We start from the raw sequence: 15,224 nt of genomic DNA, 5'->3' as shown, positions 1-15,224 counted from the left end.
ATTACGCACAAGGAAAGGCGTATTCTTCCAAAAAATCCGAAGTCAGACGCTCTGTGCACGTGCCGGAAAACCACATTTTTTAATTCGATAGTATATCTCATTCGGTATATATTGCATGTTACCGTAGAGGGATCGATACCGATTCCCTATAAGCGCCATCTGCTTAATATGTCCTACCATTCTTCTAAGCTTGAATGTTCTGGGTTATTAACTTAAGTGGTTTTCAAGTTACTGGGCGGAAACCATTTTCAGGGTTCAGGCACTAGTGACCTTGACCTTCGGCTTACGGCCTAAAAAACTAAAGGGTTCTCTTGCTATGCTTCTAAGTTTGAAGGTTCTGCGTTAAGTATTTCTCAAGTTATTTGGCGGAAACCGTTCGCTTTACGGACCGACCGGCCGACAGGTGCAAAGCAATATACACCCACTTCTCCGAAAGGGCAGAGTAGTAGTAGTAGCAGTAGTAGTAGTAGTAATAATAATAATAATAATAATAATAATCATAAACTAGGCTTCGTACAAGTTAATCATTCCCAAAATCCGAAAATTGATGTAGGAAATTGTTTCCCCTATAATTATATTTGGAAAAGTTAACGAAGTCCCATAACATAAAAAATAAGCGAATAGAATGTAAAGACAATCTGCACAACTATATAGGTTTGGTACTTTCACTCACACCTCATACAGACATTTGTTTACAGGAAGCAAATCGTCGGACCGCGTCGAAATTTCCAATACATACCATACATTTCACATAATTATTTTATTGATGTAATTTTCTTTACCAATAATGAAAAAGATAACGTATCAAAATTTCTGTTATGGAGATATGGCCATCTACGGGCAGTCTTGTATCGGTTAAGATTCTTATCTCGAGTTTGTACTATCTCCCAAAAACGAAGCTTTGAAGCAATGCATATGATATGGCTTAATAAGTTGATCAAAGTAGAGATGAATACACCATGATAATTAACACAGACTGGAGTTTACTATATCGCACAGATACGGAAACGATGTAGACAAATTAATCCATTAATCTAATCTGTCCCGAACATATAATACTAAAGCTTAAGTTTCATCACAGTGATATTATTTTAAATACATTCTAAACTGCTAGTTAAAAATCGAAAACCCGTAACACAGGTATGTCTTTCAGTTTTGTCAATGATAAATGACACGGAAATGTGAAAGTTTTAAACATAGGCCATCAGATACAAATACAGTCATATTTTTCCTTAAATAGATGTAGAATATATCCGAAGAAGACACAAAAAATATCACAAGTTTACCATAAATAAAAGATAGATCGGAATTCTTGAAGTTAAACCAAGAGGTAATACATAAACTGACATGGTTTTGAAATAACTTTAGCACTTTTTGTGATTTGACAAATGTGTTAATTATTTAGTCTAAAGATCAGTCATCCTGTTACCGCCATCCAACCTATATATTATGCATCTAAATGTTTATGTAAAAAGCAACCTATACTAAACAAAACTTCTAAATCGACAAGTTTTGTTTTGCAAAATCGTTTTAGTTACTAGTATAAGCCATATATCTTTGGTACTTACACCTCCTAACCATTTAAAGAGCAAAGCTGCTCTATCATCTAGTTACTGACCATGAATTAATTCAAACAAATTACAGTGCATCCTTTTCGTACGATGAAATTTAAATTTTGAAACCAAAACTGTATAATCGGGCGCTATCTCAAAATGAAAAACCCAAACAATTCAACATGGCGAGAACATTATGTGCCTGATGCGTGGCTCAAAAGGCAACCCTCTCCCTGAAAGCCCGCTAACTGACAAAATTCAACGTGATAAATAAAGAGCCTGCTAAAAAGCTTTTGGAGGACAGCAACGACTCATACAATCAAAGCCTTGTCACAACCTTTCAGTAAAAGTCAGAAAAATTGGGCATACTATTATAAGAAAGCAAACTAGAATTAAACAGGTTGTGTAGGCATATTGTATCATTTAATAAGTGGTTACTGAGATATCAGTTTTACAAGGACTTAAGCAAACTTAGCTTAGTCGAAAAAGGGGCATAACGTTGTGAAAGAGCAAACCAGAGTTATGTCAACTATGCCTTGCATGTCAGATTAACACAGTGAACAGGGTTGTAAAGTTACCATCCATTCCGATTTCAAATAGTCTAGCTGTAAATCAAGATCTTTGGTCTCTTGCTCGTTAGGTCCAGCTCTTTTTAAAGAAAAAGAGCTAGACCAAAAACTATTGTATTTCCATACATTTTATTGCTTTTGTTAGAATTAAAGAATATATGCTTTGCCCATTGCATCATTACAGTGCTCACGCGTGAGAAGTGTCAATTCATTCCAGAACGTGGTTATGGAGATATCAGCTTGCATGCAATAACTTAACTTAACATTATATAGTCGAAAAATGGACAGAACTTTCTGAAAAAAGTAAATTGGAGTTATGTGTCACGTGCATTGCATGTCCGATAACCACAGTGAACTAACTCGTGTGTGAAGTTTCACTTCATTCAAACCGGCGTTAATTATAATTATCAAATATTGTTTTGTCGACAAAGGGCCATAACTTTGTGAATTTTGATGAAACGCGTAACATAATAATTTGTTCTGTGTAAATTTCTAATTATTTTGTTTTATTACAACAATTTATACAGCTGCCAACATTATGAGGAATCTAGTTAGAGGTTTTGTTCAGTACATGTAATTTAATGCATTTAGCAAGATATTAACCTTACCATTTAATTACAAATGTCAATATAATCAGTTTTCGTTGGATAAATACATAAGGTACATTATTGCTAGGGTGTCAAAAGTTTAAGTTTATTTGCGTTTGTTTACACACCACTCATTATTATTACTTTAACGCATACAAACACTAAATTGCTGGCATTTTTTATTCCTAAAGGACAGCAGTTCACACATGAACATTTTAAATGTCTTCAAAACAGGATCAAAAATACAACAGGGATAGTCATCTTTTTAAGAACCCAGTCCTACTGAAACAGAACACTACATTTAAAGACACATCTGACAGTTTCCTATATGTATATAGGCAAAAAGTTTCCTACGGACAGAATTTCTTTAAACGTTGTGTACTGACTGAGAATCAAGTTTAAAAAAATCATAGGTACCGGTGCTTGATCTTGCATTATTTGCCCTAGAAAATCAGAAAATACTTAAAAATCAAATTTTCAAAGGCAGATAATTCAAGATTAAGGCAAGGAAACTGTGCATTTTAATTTATATTTTTGATTTAGTCATCAATTGCATTCAGCATACAAAGTTTAAAGAAATTTGGTTCATGGGAAAGACCAGGACTTTGAGGTATCATTTTGTCATGTTCATAGTCAAGGACAATTGCAACAGTGTCTATATTGACATGAGGCAAAGTTTTCTTACAGACAAAATTTCTTCTTTAAACTGTGTTTACTGACAGAGAATCAAATCAAAAACAGAAATATAAAATAAAGCAAATCATAGGTACCCAGCCTTGGTCATGAATTGTTTGCCCTTGAAAGTCGGAAAATACTGAAAAATCTATTTTCAAGGGCAGATAATTCAAGGTCAAGCACCGGTACCTATGGTTTTTAATATATATTTCCGTTTTAAATTTGATTCTCAGTCAGTACACAAAGTTTAAAGAAATTCTTTCCGAAGGAAAATGTTTGCCTATATACATATAGGAAACTGTCAGATGTATCTTTAAGTGTATGTATGGTTATGTTTAATAACGAACACACACACACACACACACACACACACACACACACACATGCACGCACGCACGCACACAGACAAAGTAAAACGAACAGACAAAGAGGATAACAGATACACAAAAAGGGGAACACAGAATGGTTGAAGTATAGTGTAAATACTTACAAAAATCAAAGCTCAAGTGCGAGTAACCTTTGATGCAAGAAAAATACTTCCAGCAATGTGTGACCTAGATTCCTATTATGAATTATAAAGTGCAATCATTTCATTATTTCGATGATCATTAACCGTTTATGTCGCTTTAACAGATCATTGCAATCAAATCCAGAAAAATAAGGTACTACCAAATATCTGAAATTATGTCATAACTGTAATTTATGTGTTAAATGACGATAAAATGTGTGTATAGTTTGAATGAAATAAGGTGCAAAATTTTACAACACCTAAAACGTGAGAGAAAAATATTCCTTACTGTTTGTTTTTCAAAACGCACACAGTAGAGATAGTACCTAAAAGTTTATATTATAAAAAGCAATTAAAAAGTTAACTTTGGTTGTTAAATATAACATTTGAATAAAATACATAAGACTAGTCTTGATTTGATCATTTTGAAGCATGCTGTTTAAGATGTTCTTAAATTCTTATTTAATTTCTATGTATCCCCTCTTGCAGATAGTCCTACCTATCAAGTCATTGATCAATATTTAATTCCCAATTATACCTGGATTATTGCGGGAAGAACTTTACTCAATGCAAAATAAATGATGTCAAATACATGACTTTTGTATGATATCGGAAAATGTTTTAAGTCTAATAAAATAAATTCAGATCCACTATTTAAACAGAAATTTAGATATAATGTTATTGGTACCATATCATACATCAGATATAACAAGAAATATCTTTAAAAATGATGGTCGGCGAATTGTAATAAGGAAAGAAGTTTATGAATTTTTCATCTAACATTCATCTTTCATCTAACAATTTTCAAATTGCAAAACTAAACACCGCACTTTAACAATTTAAATGGTTCTCTTTTAATTTTTCGCAAAGGTTTCGTAGGGTTGCAATTTTGTTTCGTTTATCCTTAGACGAATAATTACAGCAGTAGTTTATGAAGATTCATGAAGCGGTTCATGAAAAGAGGTCATTAAACGTGTTTATAGTTTTAGCTAAATTGGTCCCTATTCCCATTTGTAACAAAATAGCAGGAGACCTTACGATATTGTTACACATCGAGTTTGATAAAAATCCATTACATTTTAGTGGTTAATGCGAAGAAAGGCATATCTGCTTTTAGCTATAGTGGTCCGTAATAGGGCCCAAGTTCCTATATAAATAAATTTGGAAGAGGACCTTATAATGATACTCCAGACCAAGTATGACATAGATCCACCAAGCTGTTCATGAGACGCTGTATAAAGGCATTTCTAGTTTTAGCTCTAGCAGCCCCTAAAAGGGGGTCAAATGTCCCAACTGAACAAAGTTGGCTGTGGGCCTGATAAAGATGCTACAAATCAAGTTTGATTAGAATACACGAGAAAAAATCAATTAAAGGATTTTTTTATTTATTATTTTTATTTATTTCTAAAATACGCCAACTGATCCCGCTTTAACAAATGCATATTCGCTATTCATGAATCTTTGGACAATGACGTCACACCTATAAAAAAGTGAAGGTCAACCAAAATATACAATTGTATTTATTTCAATATATCTGTTTCATAAGCAAAGTTTGACCGTAGTCATATCACATAGATAATCTGTATGCAGCGTACCTTCATTTCAGTGTAATGAGATTCAGTCATTATATAGCATATACATAATAAAACAGATTTCAATAATAGCATACCATACTAAAGAAAAATATTCATATATAATAAATCAGTTAAAATATTCATATATAATAAATCAGTTAAATAATTTATGACAAATATATCAAAGCAAACAAGTACTCATTTTAATAAGCAATCTGAATAAGTCACAAAAGCAAGAAACCTTTTCATATACAGACGACAATTGTAACAAGGAAAATCTTTTAAAAAGCACTTCTCTACATAAAAGACTCTTATCACACCCTTATTCATGTGATACGCAGACCGTATTCAGCTCTTTCTTTAATTTGATATATGTTGGTATTTGAACAGGTTTTTGTCATATTTATTAAACTTACTTATCATTTTGAGATATATCAATATTCTTGCTAAATATACTGAGCCAAAGTAAGCTTTAAAACTGTGAACAGCGTCATTTAGGATAAACGCTTTGTCTACATTTCACTCAGCGTAGCACAATCAACAGAGTGAAAGAAATTGACACTCTCGTCCAATCAGGTACAGTGTTGCATAAATCTTCCATTTTGATAAATTATCTATAATGCGTTATCAAGTAGTTTGATTTGCAAACTGAAGTCACGTGGCATAGGTAACGAATTCGTTCTTAGACGGCGCTCGCCGAAAAACAAGAAAAAACTATTCAGCATTTACTATGAATTTGAAATTAACCATAAAGTTACTTCATTCTTCCTATTAACTGGTCTCATACAGGTGAGGAAGGATTACTATTTGTGCCATTGATTGATCTCTAGTTCTATGTCTACACACTGGTTAATAATTTATTCCATGTTAACAAAAGCCTTTCAATATTATAAAAGTGCAAATCTAAAAAAAATCAAATAAAAATCTAAATATTCAGAAAAAGTCTGTCATTATTTTATATTTACATATAAATACGAGAACTATTTAAACAATTTTCAATGAATAAAAGCTTAATTATTGCAGAATTAACATTTTAGATTAGAAAAAAAAGATACAAAGACCCTATTACCTTTTGACGTCTTTATTAAATACTCCTAAGTATCACATGAATGCTGAATTAATCAGTTCCATCCCTGTTTATTATTCCAAATCACCAAAGATAGGGAATGGATTGACACATATTTACTCTGCATTGAAATCGGCTACGACACGGCCAATGACGAGTTCGCTATTGATTTATCACGCCTGCTGACAGACAATTATTTCTTGTAAATGATAGTTTTGTTCCAAGTTTATCACAGTTAACTAACGTTTTGCTTAAAGTTTTTCAGTCAAAGTATCCTGAAAAAAGTTTATAATCTACTTTCATCCTTAGTTTCCACGTCATCAGTTTTCAACATTAAAATATTTTCATGGAAACTATAGTTTAATATGGCTGTCTTAAAGCATTATTAAAACCTTAATGGAATACATGTTTAAGCATATAAAAAATGAAATTGAATGTCTTGATAAAGTACCTGTTTAATCAAATAATTAGAAATTAAAAACAAACAACGGATGCATATATTTACGAAGAGAATTATACACTCCAGACGGTGCAATACGCCCATGTAATTACTTAAGTCAACATGATCTATTTGAATAAAATTTTCAAATTCTCAGCCTTTTTATGCATTATGGCGATAATGTCAAAAGGTCAGTTTTATTTAGGATAAAATGGAATTACTATTCTTGATTTTAGATAGATAGCTATAGAATATGTTTATTTAAAATGTTTCTGCTTTTTCCATGTTCGCGTTTAGTTGTTAAATCAGAAAATAAATTGTATATAGTCTTAAGGTCAGTAATCCTAAGCTTTATTATGTAGTGTACTAATTTGACAGAAGAACCGACTTCTGCTCGTGTTTACATAATTATGAATTTATGATACAGTTATTCCAGATTAACACTACACTGTTATACAATATTTAAAGGAGGTTCGGCGATAGTTGGTGTTTCGCCGCCACTGATCGTTCGTCAAACAAGTAAGCATTAAGTTTGCTCAAACTTTTTAAAATTGAATTTGCTCTTTAAATGACTTTCAAAGTTAATTATTGTATCGTTATCTTTAACCTTAACTGGCTGGGAGAAGGGTCCTTCAAATGCGTAAAATATTGTTGAACATCAACAATTCAACAACTCAACGGTTGTATAATTCGAAACTGAATTATTGTGAGTTTTACTGAAAATTTGATATTTTGAACAAATAAATATAGTTTTTTTTTTGTTTTCTTACACTGATTTGAAATGCATGAAGAACTGGAAATTAGTTACACAAATTTACCGATAAATGTATAAAATGATGAGGACATTTTCAGAAAACACAAATCAGTTCCCACATAATCCATTTTGTTCTTTATTATCGTATTTATTGCAATGTCAAATCTGTATTTAAACCCATCGTTCCACTTAGAAAGATAAAAATGATAAATCAGAATACATACAGTTACAACGGGTTAATGTAATGGCGACCGATTTAGAATCAGGTGAATACCGGAAGTATTTATATCTATAAATAAGAAGGAAAACGTGTGTTAACATGATACAAAACCTTGAATATTTAATTTCCTTCAGCAATAAACTCAGATATGTCACTTATTGACACAGACGTAACTGTTTGCTCATGTTTTGTAAAAGTATGTTTAGATATTAAACAGAACAGTGCAACGTTAAGGACTGTTTCATTCAAAATATAAAAATGTGAATAAAGTCGTCTATAAATTTTGAAGGGCTCAAACGTCAGTCTGTGATTTCTTTTATTTTATTAGGGCCAATGTCAGTATATATCTTTTAAGGAAAGAACATAATTATATAGATATTGGATCTGTTTTGTAACATTTTCAACATGTTTTAATAATTATTGCAGTATGAAGTAGATTCACATGATATTCTTTCATTCTTGGTAGGTGCTGATCGGAAAGTCGAGCTTGAAGGTAATTGTTAGAACGGTAACGAAAATGTGTTGAGTAAACAGCAAAACAGGTACCAGATATATGTTCGCATCTACATCATTCTACAATGAGTGATAAATATTTTCTTGCATAATGTATTCTACACATTATAGTTAATATCGCTTTCACTCATAAAGAACGTTTCCATTCCTAAATGTCGTCATAAATCACCTCATGTACAGCACGAGGGTCATCCTACATCCCTGCAGAAAGACGGGTTTTATCAAAACCGGTGACAGCACAGGAAACTGTTGTATGGTGTACAGTCATGATTAGATTCTCATATAAGTAAGTGTTAACATATTTGACGAAGTTACATAATTTTACTTGGGTCATCACTAAGGCTCCTAAATGTAAATCAATATCAATAATGGATAAAACAATTTATTCCTAGTCAATGTCTTCTTAGGTATGGTGGCTGGTTACTGCCTTATCGTTCTGGCATGTCGGCACGAGAATTGAAATGTCAAATATTATGGCGGGGGTGTCAACACGCAAATTCAAGAACCATTCGTACTGGTGCACGTATTCATCGATCTGGCGTATTGGCACCCTTCAAGCACACAAACACGATAAAATACACAACAACTCGAAAAATAAGTGCAATAAAACGACAACTGTGCTTGGTGTGTAGGAGTCCCAGCCAGTACGACACATACCTTATTTGTTGGAATTGCACGCTAAACAGTGAGTTTGCCATTAAAAATCATTGTTTGGAATTTAGATGCGATGGAATTATATCACGAGAGTAGCATACCCTATATCGATCAAGGAATATTATATATCCTTGTAGAGATCCCTATAGCGCTAATAAACTAATTGCCTGTTTTAATCGCTTTATTTTCGAACGCGCTGCTATGACATCTATGACGTAATCACTGTAATGTACAAACAGTCCATGTGTTGTATAATAACACAGATATTCAGATTCTTTGTTAAATGGGGAAATAAATCGGACCCTGTTAAAGATATTAGTTCTACACATCATGACATTTTTATTCTTAATAAATTTTAAAGCGTTACTAAAATAGCGTATTAATTGAAATAAGCTGTAAATGACAATCATAAACTGAAGGGAAAGTGGCACCTTGCACAGTACATGCCAGAGACAGCAGGCAATCATTGTAAAATTTAATTCGCAGTGTAAAAATGTGATATGCTCCGCGGAGTTGAATAATATGATACCATTACCAGTAAATTAACTGATAATGAGAAAGATACTTTAGTATAAAATAGGATAATTATGTTGTTTTGGCTTTGACATGACCTTTTATACAGTAACCATAGTAATGGAATTAGTATCTGCCACGCCTGTATCTGACATTCTTACCTAATCATTTGTTTCTGCAAAACAGAATAATGATCTCTGTGTTTTACTAGCATTAAAATATGTGTCCACTGCATAAATGTATTCTATTGTATTTCCATCACATGGTAATTATACATGCTTTGCATGAAAAGAACGAGAAATAAAAGTATCCACTAACAAAATGACAGTAACATATATTAGGCCAAACTTTTTATTGAATGAATGTAGCATTATGTAAAGTATTTGATATATTAACCTGAGTTTAGACCACACTTTATTTCTACAGGATAAGGCAGTTATTTATCAATGTTTTTAAACACAAAAAAGAGATTTACTGAATAAGTTTGAAGATGGAGTTGTTAAAACACATTAATTCAGGGGGAGGGGGGCTAAACTGTCCATCTGTCATCATGCAATATTATACCAGTATTACCAGAATGATTTTCACAAGGTAATGTGGGAGAAAAAAAGGTCAATAGGTTGTGGCGGGTCTTTAAACAACAAAGTCGAGGACTACTTTGCATAAACATCAACTCCTTAAAATACTGTTTCAGTCCCGTGTGCTACGCCTAAAACGCTGTACTTTATGTTGGTTTGACAGAAACTTGTTGTGCTGTATAAGCGCTCAACATGGCCAATTGCACAGTCAGTTACTGCTCTTATATACCGATTAATCTTGCTTAAAGGCCTAGATTCACTACTATATAAGTGTCCCCCCCCCCCCAAAATCCAATATACAACTCCCATCTTATCTGCTGCTTATCAGCGATTATGTAACCGTACTAAAAATTAGAAGCAGGGAATAGTGGAATGGATATAATATAATATATTAATTATTATTTTGATATGATATAGATGATAATAAGTATTTTACTTTAATGTTATAATAATGATAATAATGATAATAAAAATAATAATAATTAATTATTGTTGTTATTATTATTATTATTATTATATTACATAAAGGATGATTAAAGATACAGTAATAATATTGAAAATAATAATGATAATAAAACACAAGTATGGCGAAAACTTCAGGAGTTCTTTGTGCTGACAAACAATATTTTTCTAATTGGAAACTGGGTTTCTTGTATTCATGTAATCAACATTATTTGAACTTAAAATTATTGTTCCATCTATAGTGATTTTTCATTTTCAGTAGGTTGCCAAAAGTGACTTTTTTCATGCTTTGCTTTGTAACTTTGAAATGCACATACTGTTTTTTTATTATTGTGTTTGATCAACAAATATTTTTCTTTACATAGAAATGCCAAAATAACAAACTAGTATAACTTTAAAAGTTATCAATTATATATCAATTTAAGATAAATTAAATTGTTTCCACTTCTCAATAATTGATACACTTGTAAGGTAGACTGACTCTCCAATAAACATTGACCCTTGTTAATTGGAACCATACTGTGATGGTCATTAGCCCCCAACTGTGCTGGTGAAGACAGAAATTCCTTGGCCCACTGCCAAAATCTAGGCCTTTAAAGAAGTCCCATGTCTCTGTGAATACAAATTCTGTATTATGATGTATGTTTGTCCTAATTAAGTGTAATTCATATGCATGTGAAACAAGTTACGAAAATTATAGACAAATATTTCTTTACCCAATTGTATACTCAAGTACATATAAATACTCTTTATAGATAAATATTGAGGTGATGTGTTCAGAAGTTATTCCGTTGATCTATCGAACATGCATGCGATAAATTACTGCCATATATCTTCCATGACTGCGATACCTACTTTTTATTGCTTAATATGTTAAATATCTTTCGAATCCGATAAAGGAAAGTTAACCTAGCTACGGAACTATGTATGTACTAAGTGGTTGATAATTAATGATACAAGGAAGCGGAGGTATTAAACACAACAAACGGACCGAGAGCCGCAAGCGAACTGACACTGTTACAACAGATGTTACTTTTATACCTTAGTAACTTTGTACAATGACCTTACTTTCAAGCAATTTTATCACCACTTGCAAGAAAGAAACCCTGAAGAACATTGCAAATACTGACAAGAATCAATTTAAGATAAAGTCCGAGTTACGTTTGATGTAAGAAAAATACTTCTAGAGATGTGTGACCCAGATACCCGTTATGAATTATAAAGTGCAATCATTTCATTATCATTATGATCACAAACCGTCTCTGTCACTATAACGGGACACTGCGATCAATTAAAAAAAAATGTACTACAAAGAAAAATACTACAATTAAATATCTAGAATTATGTCACTACTGTTTTTATGTGTAATATGACTTTATAATGTGCGTATAAATGGAATAAAAGAATGTGCAAAAATGTACACGCCAAACATTTTGCACTATGTGCTTTTCAGAATGCATAGTATTTGAAACTGTATAAGATGTTAACAAACAAAATCTAGATTATATAAGTATAAGATTAGTTTATTGAAGTGTGAATAAGAACGAAAAATCTAAATATTCTGAAAAATAAGACAATCATTTTATGGTCTGCCATTATTTGATGTTTACATGACATTGTTTGTACTGGAATTATTAAAATAATTTTCAATGACAATTTTAGATTAGAAAACAATACAAAGGCCCTATTACCTTTTGGCATCTTTCTTAAATACTTCTAAGTATCACATGAATGCTGAATTAATCTAATAACAGTTCCATCCCTGTTTATTATTCCAAATCACCAAAGGTAGGGAATGGATTGACACATATTTACTCGGCATTGAAATCGGCTACAACACACCCAATGACGGGTTTGCTATTGATTTATCACGTCTGCCGACAAATAATTATTCCTCGTAAATGATAGCTTTGTTCCAGCTTATAACTGTTCGGTATGGTTTGAAACTAACTTTTTGCTTGAAGTTTTTTTTTTAAAAAAGGTTATAATCTACTTTCATCCTTAGTTTCATATTTTCATGGAAACTTATATTAAGTATATAAAAGAAATGAAATTGAATGTTTTGATAAAGTACCTGTTTAATCAAATAATTAGAAACAGAAAACAAACAACGGATGCATATATTTACGAAACGAATTATACACACCAGACGGTGCAATACGCCCATGTAATTACTTAAGTCAACATGATTGATTTGAATTAAATTTTCAAATTCTTAGCCCTTTTATGCGTCAAATGTTCAGTTTTATAGGACATTTATAGAATAACTATTCTTAATTTTTAGATAGATATCTATAGAATGTGTTAATTTAAAACGTCTCTGATTCTTCCACGTTTGCTTTTAGTTGCTGAATCAAGATTAATTGTACATAGTCTCAAGATCAGTTATCTAAAGCTTTATTGTATAGTGTTCTAATTTGACTTTGACAGAAGTACCGAATTCTGCTCGTGTTTACATAGTTATGAATTTATGATACAGTTATTCCACATTAACACTACACTGTTATACAATATTTAAACGAGGTTCGGCGATAGTTGGTGTTTCGCCACTGATCGTTCAAATAAAAAAAAATAAGCATTAAGTTTGCTCAAACTTTTTAAAATTGAATTGTTCTTTAAAAGACTTTCACAATTAGTTGTTGTATCGTTATCTTTAACCTTAACTGGCTGGGAGAAGGATCTTTCAAATGCGTAAAAAATTGTTGAACATCAGCAATTAAACAACTCAACGGTGGTATAATTAAAAACTGAATTATTTTGAGTTTTCCTAAAAATTTGGTATTTTAAACAAATAAATAAATATATACATATATATATATTTTTGTTTTCCTACACTGATATTAAATGTATGAAGAGCTGGAAATTAGTTATACAAATTTACTGATAAATGTATGAAATGATGAGGACATTTTCTGAAAACACAAATCAGTTCCCGCATAATGATTAATCCATTTTATTCTTTATTATCGTATTTATTGCAATGTCAAATCTGTATTTAGACCCATCTTTTCCATTTAGAAAGATAAAAATGATAAATCAGAATACACACAAACAGTTAACGACAGGTTAATGTAATGACGACCTATTTAGAATCAGTTGAATACCGGAAGATAAATAAAGTACCAACTCCGAAATTGACATCGCATCATTAAAAGTTTGTTTAAGTTTTTACATCTATTAATTTAAAATAAGAAGGAAAGCGTGTGTTAACATGAATATTGAAACTCCTTCAGCAATAAATTCAGATACGTCACTTATTGACACAGACGTAAGCGTTTGCTAATGTTTTGTAAAAGTACGTTTAGATATTAAACAGAACAGTGCAGTGTTAAAGACTGTTTCATTCAAAATAAAAAAAATGTGAATAAAGTCGTCTATAAATATTGAAGGACCATTACGCATTCAAAGCTTTTCACCCTCTCAGAAAGGAATATCTGAAAATCTTCATTTGTAAATTGTGTTATATAAAATACGTTCGCAAAATAATAGCTACATTGTAATTAAGTGAAAACTGATATTTAACATAAATTGACAACCGTGTATAACGCCGACATTTTTGTTCATCATTTCTAACTTTTCTTCGTTTTTATTAGAGACAATGTCAGTATCTATCTTTTAATTTATTTATTTATTTTGTTGGGTTTAACGTCGCACCGACACAATTTTAGGTCATATGGCGACTTTCCAGCTTTAATGGTGGAGGAAGACCCCAGGTGCCCCTCCGTGCACTATTTCAACACGAGCGGGCACCTGGGTAGAACCACCGACCTTCCGTAAGCCAGCTGGATGGCTTCCTCACGTGAAGAATTCTACGCCCCAAATGAGGTTTCGAACCCACATCGATGAGGGGCAAATGGTTTGAAGTCAACGACTCTAACCACTCGGCCACGGAGGCCCCCTATCTTTTAAAGAAAGAACATAATTATATATAAATTGGATCAGTTTTGTAACATTTTAACATGTTTTAATAATTATCGCAGAATGAAGTAGATTCACATAATATTCTTTCATTCTTGGTAGGTGCTGATCGGAAAGTCGAGCTTGAAGTTAATTGTTAAGACAGTAACGAAAATCGGTCGATTAAACACCAGAACAGGTACCCTAGAATCAGATATATGTTCGCATCTGCATCTACAATGAGTTATATAATATTTTCTTGCATAATGTATTCTACACATAACAGTAAATATCGCTTTCACTCATAAAGAACTTGTTCCTTCATAAATGTCGTCATAAAATCACCTCATGTACAGCACGAGTCATACTACATCCCAGTAGAAAGACGGGTTTTGCCAAAACCGGTGACAGCACAGGAAACTGTTGTATGGTGTGCAGTAAGGATTATTTTCTCAGATAAGTAAGTGTTAACTTATTTGACGAAGTTACATCATTTTTCTTGGGTTATCACTAAGACTCCTAAATGTAAATATCCGAACGTGATTGAACTCATCAATAATAGACAAAACAACTTATTCCAAGTCAAAGTCTGCCTTGGTATGGTGGTTGGATTCTGCCTTATCGTTCTAGCATGTTGGCACGACAATTGAGATATCTATCAT

The 15,224-nt window shown here is 32.1% G+C and overlaps 1 protein-coding gene across 3 annotated transcripts in view; it reads right to left on the bottom strand.

Moving 5' to 3' along the window:
* Positions 1-15,224, bottom strand: part of LOC123548064 (uncharacterized) — a 69,040-nt gene that overhangs the window by 22,000 nt on the left and 31,816 nt on the right. The window contains exon 1 of one of the 3 annotated variants that reach the window (XM_045335295.2): positions 6,536-6,685. The exons of the other annotated variants lie outside the window; for them this stretch is intronic. The gene's annotated coding sequence lies outside the window, so the exon portion shown is untranslated. Of the gene's footprint in view, positions 1-6,535; positions 6,686-15,224 lie in introns of those variants that run through there. 3 annotated transcript variants of the gene reach the window in all.

This window comes from Mercenaria mercenaria, chromosome 9 (genome assembly GCF_021730395.1).
Source record: "Mercenaria mercenaria strain notata chromosome 9, MADL_Memer_1, whole genome shotgun sequence".
Taxonomy (NCBI): domain Eukaryota; kingdom Metazoa; phylum Mollusca; class Bivalvia; order Venerida; family Veneridae; genus Mercenaria; species Mercenaria mercenaria.
Note: the sequence above shows the minus strand (reverse complement) of the source record. Positions and strands in the feature narration are given on the sequence as shown.